Source organism: Apium graveolens, unplaced genomic scaffold (genome assembly GCF_009905375.1).
Source record: "Apium graveolens cultivar Ventura unplaced genomic scaffold, ASM990537v1 ctg3619, whole genome shotgun sequence".
NCBI classification, from domain to species: Eukaryota; Viridiplantae; Streptophyta; class Magnoliopsida; order Apiales; family Apiaceae; genus Apium; species Apium graveolens.
In genome coordinates, this window is record NW_027418182.1 from 42,570 (window position 1) to 52,095 (window position 9,526).

At 37.3% G+C, this 9,526-nt stretch overlaps 1 non-coding gene across 1 annotated transcript; it reads left to right on the forward strand.

Moving 5' to 3' along the window:
- The first annotated feature begins 9,058 nt into the window (after nt 1-9,058).
- Nucleotides 9,059-9,165, forward strand: LOC141701237 (small nucleolar RNA R71). Its single transcript, XR_012566723.1, has one exon. It is a non-coding gene; the product is annotated as a small nucleolar RNA R71 (small nucleolar RNA).
- Nucleotides 9,166-9,526: the final 361 nt, after the last annotated feature.

Genomic DNA, 9,526 nt, shown 5'->3' on the forward strand with positions numbered 1-9,526 from the left:
AGTCCATGAACTCATGCAGCTCATCCTGACTTGGAGCCTCCACCAGATTGTCAGTGGGAATGCCCAAAGCCTTGTTGACATCATCCTCAAGAATCTCCACTAGTTGCCCTTAATTGTGCAGTTTATCACTATAGCCGCAGTTTGATTCGCATGCACAACTGTCCTGGTTGTTGCTGTGTTCCAGAAATCACCTAGCACATCTAAGTATAGTATATGATTAGCAATTAGAGCACCTACAAAGTAGGTCTCAGAAAGGAACTTAACAAAGCATTGAAAGACTTCAGGTTCTTAATTTGCATCTAGAAATGCAAGAAAGTTGGTTTCCTTGGGGAGAAAAGGTACAAGATTGTTGGCTGCCATTGATATGAGTATGAAGTTTAGTGGGTAAAAGAGATTTGTGAGAAAGAAGGAAAATGAGAGAGAAATCGGTTTTGGATTGAGAGCTAGGTCACTTTAGATCTCAAAAGTTGTAAGTAAGTGTATGTATCGAGAAGTCTGGGTATTTATAGTAAAATTAAATGACTTGTAGAGAACTCAAAAATAGAAGTTTGGAGTTTGCTTGTCAAGAAGTCATTTTTAAGAGTTGAAATACATATCAAGAAGTCATTTTAAATTACTCTTTTAGAGAACTCAAAATTGACTTATCGAGGTGTCAAATAGATACCCAGTTTGTCCAAAAAGTGGATTGAATTAATTCCAACTTTTATTTGAATAAATTCAAAATAAAATTAGAATAAATTTTCCAAGAGTATTTTACCAAGATAATTTATTAATCTAAATTATCTCAGTTCTGAGTTATTGATAATTCAAGAGTTGTACTTGTAGAGAACTCTGTGAATAAACACTACTAGAGAACTCTACACGGACTTATCGATAAGTCCTTTTAGCCTATCGATAAGTCACTCGAAAAGTCATTAAATTGACTAATCGAGGACTCACTCGAGAAGTCCTCACATGACTTGTCGAGAAGTCAATTTTGACTTATCGAGAACTCAGTTCTCTATATATATACTTTTGGTTTTTGTAATTCTGCTTTGTGTTAATTTTACATATCAAGAATGTAAATTAAAAACTGAGCAGTTTACTTAGAATTTGAAAAATTCCAAGTTGAATTTGAATTTGAAAAACAAATATGCAGAGAATTTTTAAATATTTATAATTCATATTTCAGTTAATTTCCAATTAAATGAAATTGATTTTGATTTACTGGAGATTAAGCTGCTGCAAAACATTAGCTGAGTTCTTGCCTTAGGATGAAGAATTAAGCATTACAATTTCAACTACAAGTCTAGTGAAAGTTGCTTCATCCAAAGGTTTAGTAAAAATGTCATCTAATTGTTTTTCTGTTGGTATAAAAATGAGCTCAATGGTACCATTTGTAGCATGTTCTCTATTAAAATGATACCTTAAATCATTGTGCTTTGTCCTAGAATGATTAACTGGATTAGCCACTATAGATATAGCACTAGTATTGTCACACATAATAGGAATTTTTGTGTAACACTAGGCCATAGTCCATTAGCTGATTTCTAATCCAAAGCACTTGAGCACAACAACTTCCTGCAGCTATGTATTCATCTACAGCTATAGAAGTTGATACAGATTATTGTTACTTGCTATACCAGGATACAAGTCTTTGTCCAAGAAATTTACAGCTTCCACTGGTACTCTCTTTATTTACCATGCATCCATCAAAATCTGCATCTGTGTAACCAACAGCTTCAAAACCAGTTCCCTTAGGATACCATAATCCCAAGTTTGGAGTTCCCTTTAAATATCTAAAGATCCTCTTTATAGCCATCCAATGTAATTCTTTTGAATTGGATTGAAATCTTCCCATCAGAATCACTATCAATGTTGAGGTTCTCAAATGCAAGAGCTTCAGCTCCATTATCATCAAGGCATTCCAAACCTGGATGCTTGTCATCATTGAAAGTCATATATGTGCTCTCCATAATCTTCTTTTTGATTAATCCCATAAACTTTGTAGGTTGTTCTTTCTAGTGAATATCCCATAAAAATTGCTTCAAAAACCTTTGAGTCAAATTTTCCCACATATTCAGAGTCGTCTTTCAAAATGTAACACTTGCTTCCAAATACATGAAGATGCTTTGCAGTAGGCTTTCTTTTAGACATGATTGAGGTGTTCCAGCAGCTGAGAATACCACTGTCACTTCTCAATCTTTTCACACAATTGTAATCTTCAACCTGTTTTTCTATTCTTGATGTGCTCAATTATGATATGTGGAGTTTCATCTTCAGAGTGCATAAACTCTACCCAAGTGTATCTTGAGAAATCATCCACTATCACAAGTGCATATTTGTTCCTTGAAATTGATAAGACATTTACTGACCCAAACAAGTCCATATGAATTAGCTGCAAAGGAGTACCTATAGAGTTCACAGTTTTTGACTTGTGACTGGATCTCTTCATTCTTCCTCTCTGACAAGCTTCATAAACTTCAACTTGAGCAAACTCCAGTTTAGGCATGTCTCTTACCAACTCCTTTTAGACCAAGGTGTTAATTGCCTTGAAATTCAAGTGAGACGACTTTTAATGCCAGAGCTTACTTTGTTCTTCTGATGCCTTGGTGTAGAAGCAACAAGCACCATCCTTATTTGTTGAGTCAAAATCTGCAACAAACAAGCTTCCTTTCCTTGCTCCTTTCAAAGCAACTTCACCAGTTTTCTCGCTAATAAAAGTGCATTCTTCTTTGTTGAATAAAACTTCAAAGCCTTTGTCTGCAAATTGGATAACACTGAGAAGATTGACTTCAAGACCAGCTACCAGTGCTACATCATCAATGACAACATTTTCAGAAACAATCTTTCCATATCCCATTGTGAATCCTTAGTTGTTGTCTCCAAAGGTCACCAAAGGGCCAATTTTCTCCTCAAACTGTGATAACAGGGCTTTATCACCTGTCATATTCCTGGAACATCCACTTTCTATGATCCAGATGACTTTCTTCACTTTGCCCGACGCACAATGAATTCTAAGTGTGTTTAGAAACCCAAGCAGTGTTGGGTAAGTTCTTCTTGTTAACTGATTTAGCATGAAGTAGAATGTGTAGTTTTAGAAAAAATAGAGTTCATTGACTATTAAGCTTTTTCCCTTTCTGTTGTAGATCCAATTCTTGTTTCTTTAAGGTCTACTCTCAGTTTGTAGCAGCTCTTCATCACTTTCAAATTGCAAGGGATGCAGTCAAACTTGTCACAGAATGAGTAGGGATCATTTGTAGTTGCTTCATTGTATTTGCAAGCTCCTTAAGTTGGCTTGCTATCTGCCTTTATACACAGGTGAGTTAGGTGATTCACAGAGCCACATTTTTCATATTTCTTTCTTGGAGCATCTGCAACATAGGTAAAATTGTTTCTTTTGTTTATCTTTATTTTTTAATTTCTATTTTTCTTTTTCTTTCTTGCATCTCCAGTTTTAGTTTCTTCAACAGGAGTCTTGGGACTTTGTTTGTTCATGAGCTTATCTTCAGTATTGGAAGACTGAACTGATTCTTTAGTTTTCTTCTCTTTATCCTCATCAACAATTTCTTGCTTAATCAATTCTTCTTCACTGAAGTTGACTTCACATGCTTTGAATATAGGTGCATTAACCTCTTTAAAAAAGGTTGGAGCATTCTCAGTTTTCTTTGCTTTCCCTTTGTCACCTATAGTCTTCTTTTTGTCATTCATGGCATCATAGTTAAGGCCAATAGCAATGTTTGCACATGGCTTATTCTTCTCATGGTACTGTCCAACCAGTTCAGATACATTTCTGAAAGATTTCATCTTCACTTCATTCTTTTCAAGCTTCTCCCTTAGCACTGCTTCAATTTCATTTGCACACTTGAGCTTGTTCTTTAGATATGCATTTTCTTGTTTTAAAGCTTCAAGCTCTTCCAACAACAATTCAGTTTCTTGCTTCTCACTTTCAAGCTTCTCATTTATCTTTGTTAATCTGCTAACTTCATCATTAGTGGCAACCATGCTTGTGTGAATGTGAAACATTTCTGTACTCATCTTTTCAACAATTTCCTTATATTGATTCATATTTAAATCAATAGTGGTAAGAGTTGGTGTTAGTCGCTAACACGCGCTAAATTACATGCAAGTATACGCGTTCGCAAGTAGTATAAGATATAAATCAGATTCATTCCCATAGAGACTCCTTTTAGTTAACATAAGATTATGCACCTATGCAACGATGGTATGGCTATCATTCAATGTTAAGACAAGTAACAATTTGGGTTTTGATTAAACTAAGAGATTATACTAAATAGCATTAACTAGAATAAAAGTGATTGAATTAACTATATGAGACTAACATGGGATTCTAACTTCATTACTACTTCATTCAAAGTCATTGTTCTTAACCTTAGCATGTGATGGTGATGACAACTAATCAGATAACACGAAACTAGTAAACGCTAATTGTCGTTGTACGAATACCCTACTACCAGACATCTACAAAAGAGATAGAAGCTGAATAGACACCAATTATGTTGAGACCCTATATGTCTATAGAATTTGACAACATAAAGGTTTAATGCGCAAGTTATCTATCATGATTACATAGGGCAAGTAAGATGGTTAAAATTACCTACAAATCATGCATAACAATTATACATGAACCTATGCTAGCATGGCAAGTTCTAAACCTCTATATTCACTTTTGTTTCAATAGAGATTAACACGCTATCTTATATGTTAGCTACGCACATAAGACGAATAAGCACAACCAATACTAGGATATCAATCAATCACCACACACCAAGATACTGAAAAAAATTAACTATAGAAATCCATAAGTAAATCCGTTAGAACCCCACGATAATAATTAGTTCATAGTCGAACTCATTGTCACCATGGGTTCCAATGAAAATATGATAATAAGCAATATAAAAGTACTAGGGTTCAAAGACAAATAAAAAACAAGCATCCAAGTATCAACTATATTAAAGAAAACAAAAGTTTTCTTCTCCGTCGCCGTCTCGTGCTCTCTATGTCTTCTTATTGCTCTCCCAGGTCTCCTTGTTGTTAAAAACGTGATTTTATTGATATATATAGGCTCCAGGATGATCAGGACTTTAATTCTCTCAAAAATCAAGTAGAATCAGGATTCTGCTTGAACGGACCAGCGCGGTCGCCCCGCATTCCAACGCGGGTGCGCGCTGTGTCTGGAAGTCTGGCGCGGCCGCCCTGCATACCAGCGCGGGTGCACCGTGTTTCTGTTCTTTCAGCGCGGCTGCCCCGCTTCTTAGCACGGGCGCGCCGTGCTACTGGATTTTGGCTCATTTTCTTGTTTTGACTGCAGATTGAGTTTCGTTCGTCCGATTTCGACAATCCAATAGTCCACGCGAAGCTCTCAAGATCCTCTATAAATTGGGAATGGACTTGACTTTAGAATCGGACCTCTTTTCAGCATATTTCATTTAAACCTCCTTTCTTCCTCCAACTAACGCCTGTAATGCAAAAACACAAAAACACATCAAAAATACCAATAACTTGAGTCCAAAACACCAACTTAAGTGTGTAATGAAGCATTCCAAGTAGATATAAAATCCATTTATCACACCCCAAACTTGAATCGATGTTTGTCCTCAAGCATAAACAGACTCAAAACTATAAAACAAACCTAATGCATGAATGCAACTACGTGAATGCAACTAAATGATAATGTAATTGATCCCCTCAGAATAACCATAACCAAATGAATAAGCCAACGCCTCTAAGAATGCAATAACTCAAAACAGATTTCGAATAAATCCCACAAATCAACTCACAAACCAGAACGTGTGTGTGTGCAACGCTTAACAGATATACTCTCGATACTAGATCAATAACCATACTTATCTTATCATCAAAATAATCACAAGTTTATAAACAGAATAGACGTTAAACGTATAATGACTCTCAACACCTCCTTTCTACTAGAGTTATACAAGGATTCATGCTATTATTGAACACATAACAAAGATGCTTATTTGATCGTGCAATGAATGAGGTCCCAAAAGACTTATGTAATAATACCCATGTAGCGAGCGTTAGGTAAGCGGATCCCAGACTATAAAAGCCTTAGGTCACTAGGCACAAAGTCCCCTAGAACTTAATAACTCGAGTATTAAAGAGCTCACTCTTGATCAATTATGAATAACACATACTTCTTTTTTTTCTTTCTTTTTTCTTTTTTTTTCTCTTTTTTTTCTTTTTTTTCAACAATTTCTGAATGAGTGTGTTTCGCTCCATCTCATTCAACCCTAGACTACTCATAAAGATATGAGCCGGCTACTAGCCATTTGACGCCTAGCCACAACTAGCATTGAAATCCAAGTTTTTCTCCAGATTAAAATTCAATGTTCTTTTGCCATTAAGAGAATACCAAAAATTCTAGATATAAACAAGTGATTAAATCTCAACAACTAAACAAGTATGATCATGATCTAGCTCAAAACCAATCCTATAAGACTTGTGAAATTTATTTTTTTCTGGCATGCAAATTGATTCATTAGACTTAAACAACCCTCTATTCATCATCACTACACTCACATCAACATCAACCAATCAATCGAAAATAGCTCAACCTAAGGGATCATGTTATATGCATGCAATTGCAACTACATGGACTCACGTAATAACACAAACAAAAATGCAAACAAATATGTCCTAATTGAACAATCATGCAAAAATATGAATGAACTACAACTAAACATGCAATATAAATCTATATGAATCTATATGGACACACACTACTAATCCTTACATTATCACCCCCAAACTTAAAATTTTCAATGTCCTCATTGAAGGTAGTAATAAGGATTTCAGACATACCTAGTTAGCGGGAGAATCACCCTCTTCGTGTGGAGGATCAGGTGGCCAATCAACCTCGACACCAGTGTCTCGAAAAATAGTACCACAAGCATGTGTCAAATCTTCAGCAAAATGACGGTGGATGTCATGAATGGTCTCAATACGCTGAATCAACCTTTTATATTGCGCAACACCAAGACCAAATCTATCAACTGTCTGTGGTGCACGAGAGGGACCATATATAAGCATGGGAGGAACCAACCGGTCACCCCTTAGATTATAATAGATATAGACCAACCCCTTGTCAGGGGGTGCACCTAAGAATGCATAACTCAAGTGATCCGGTAGTGGGTTGAGCTCAAGTATGGGAGCATCTTCAATAGACGGCTCGAGATGCTCCTGAGAAATTTTTAGCTCTGCTAACCTAAGAGAATCGAATGGCATATCCAACTTCCTCTTCTATGGAGGTGCATTCAAAACCTGTAGTTGCTCTGCCCCGTCTTCATCTTTACTATCAAATTCCCCTATTAAGGATCTCTCCAAGGTATCTGACTTTGGCAATTGCTCAAGCTCCGAATTCACGACAGAATTTACCCACTCTACTTTAAAGCATTCCTCTTCAGCTGTGGGTAACTTTATTGCCTTGAACACATTAAAAGTGACCTTCTGATCATGAACCTTCATTATAAGCTCTCCTTTTTGCACATCGATCATAGTTCGGCCTGTAGCCAAGAATGGTCTTCCCAGGATGATGGCAATCTTCTTATCTTCCTCAAAGTCTAGAATCACAAAATCAATAGGGAAGATGAGTTTGTCCACCTTGACCAAGACATCCTTCACTACACCTCGTGGATAAGTGATAGAATGATCAGCCAACTGCAAAGACATGTATGTCAGTTTTGGCTCAGGCAAACCAAGTTTCTTGAAGATAGACAACGGCATCAGATTGATGCTAGCTCCTAAATCACACAAACACTTGTCGAACGACAAGTTTCCAATGGTACAAGGAATAGTGAAGCTTCCAGGATCTTTAAGCTTATAAGGTAGTTTTTGTTGTAGCACAGCACTGCACTCTTCCATTAGAGCAACAGTTTCTAAGTCATCGAGCTTTACTTTCCGAGAGAGAATACCTTTCATAAACCTCGCATAGCTAGACATCTGTTTAAGAGCTTCAGCGAAAGGTATATTGATATGAAGTTTCTTGAACACCTCCAGAAACTTAGCAAATTGCTTATTTATCTTCTGCTTCTGCAGCCTCTTAGGAAAAGGAGGTGGAGGATAGACATGTTCCTCCCTTGTATTACCCTCAGGAGGAGTATGTTCCACAGTTTTCTTCCTTGATTCCACTTCTGCTTCCTTCTGCACTTCTTTTTCATCCACAACTGCTTTTTCTTAAACTTGAGATTTTTCAAGCTCTTCGTCTTGCTGAAATTGGGGGCTTGCGACCTTTCCAGACCTCAAGGTGATGGCGTTCACCTGTTCTTCGACTTCCCTCTTGCCTAGATTGGCTTCTATAGCACTAGGAAGTGTTCCTGGTGGTCGATTTAATAAGGCGTTAGCAATTTTCCCTATTTGGTTCTCCAGAGTCTTGATAAAAATAGCCTGGCTTCGGCATATAAGAGCCTGGTTTTTGCACATAAGCCTCAACTCCTCCAATTCAGATTTTTCATTCAAAGATTAACCTGCAAACTGAGTTTGTTGTTAAAGTTGGAGTTGTTTTCTTGGTGCAAATTATTGCTGAAAACCAGGAGAATTGAATTGCTTGTTTCCAAACTGCTGGAAAGGCTATTGCATCGCATTCTGATTGTTGCTCCAACTGACGTTAGGATGATTCCAGTTGTCAGGATAAGAAGTGACAGGAACTGGCTGCTGCGATCTCTGAAAGTTGCTCATAAACTGAACTGAGTCACTAGATATAGCGCATTGCTCCGTCGCATGCGGACCTGTACACAACTCACAAACACTGGTTATCTACTTAACACCATAGTTAGCTAGAGAATCGATCTTCATAGATAACGCCTTTAGTTGAGCAGTGATAGCCGTAGCTGTATTCACTTCAAGAACTCCTGCTACCTTGCCCTGTGGCAATCTCTGGGTTGGATACTGATAATCATTGGAAGCCATTAGTTCAATTAGCTCATAAGCTTCCTCATAGCTCTTTGAACATAATGCTCCACCTGATGCTGCATCAAGCATGGGTCTAGATTCTGCTCTCAAACTATTGTAAAAATAATTGATGATCATCCAATCAGGCATGCTATGATGAGGACACTTCCTAAGCATCTCCTTGTAGCGCTCTCAAGCTTCACATAAAGACTCTCCCGATTGCTGCGCAAATTGAGTGAGAGCATTCCGGAGTGCAGCTGTCTTCGCCATAGGGAAGAATTTAGTAAGAAACTTATGAGCAAGATCCTCCCAAGTAGTGATAAAACCAGCTGGTAGAGAGTGGAACCAACTCTTAGCCTTGTCCCTCATAGAGAATGGGAATAGTTTCAGTTTTACTACATCCTCAGACACACCATTGAACCTGAAGGTGTCGCAGATCTCTATAAAATCCCTAATATGCATATTGGGATCTTCCGTTGGAGAACCCCAAACTGGACTAAATTCTGTACCATATGAATTATGCCAGGCTTGATCTCAAAGGTATTACCTCTGATAGCTGGCTTGACAATGCTAGATTGAATGTCATTGATTTTGGGTTGAGAAAAATCCATCAACA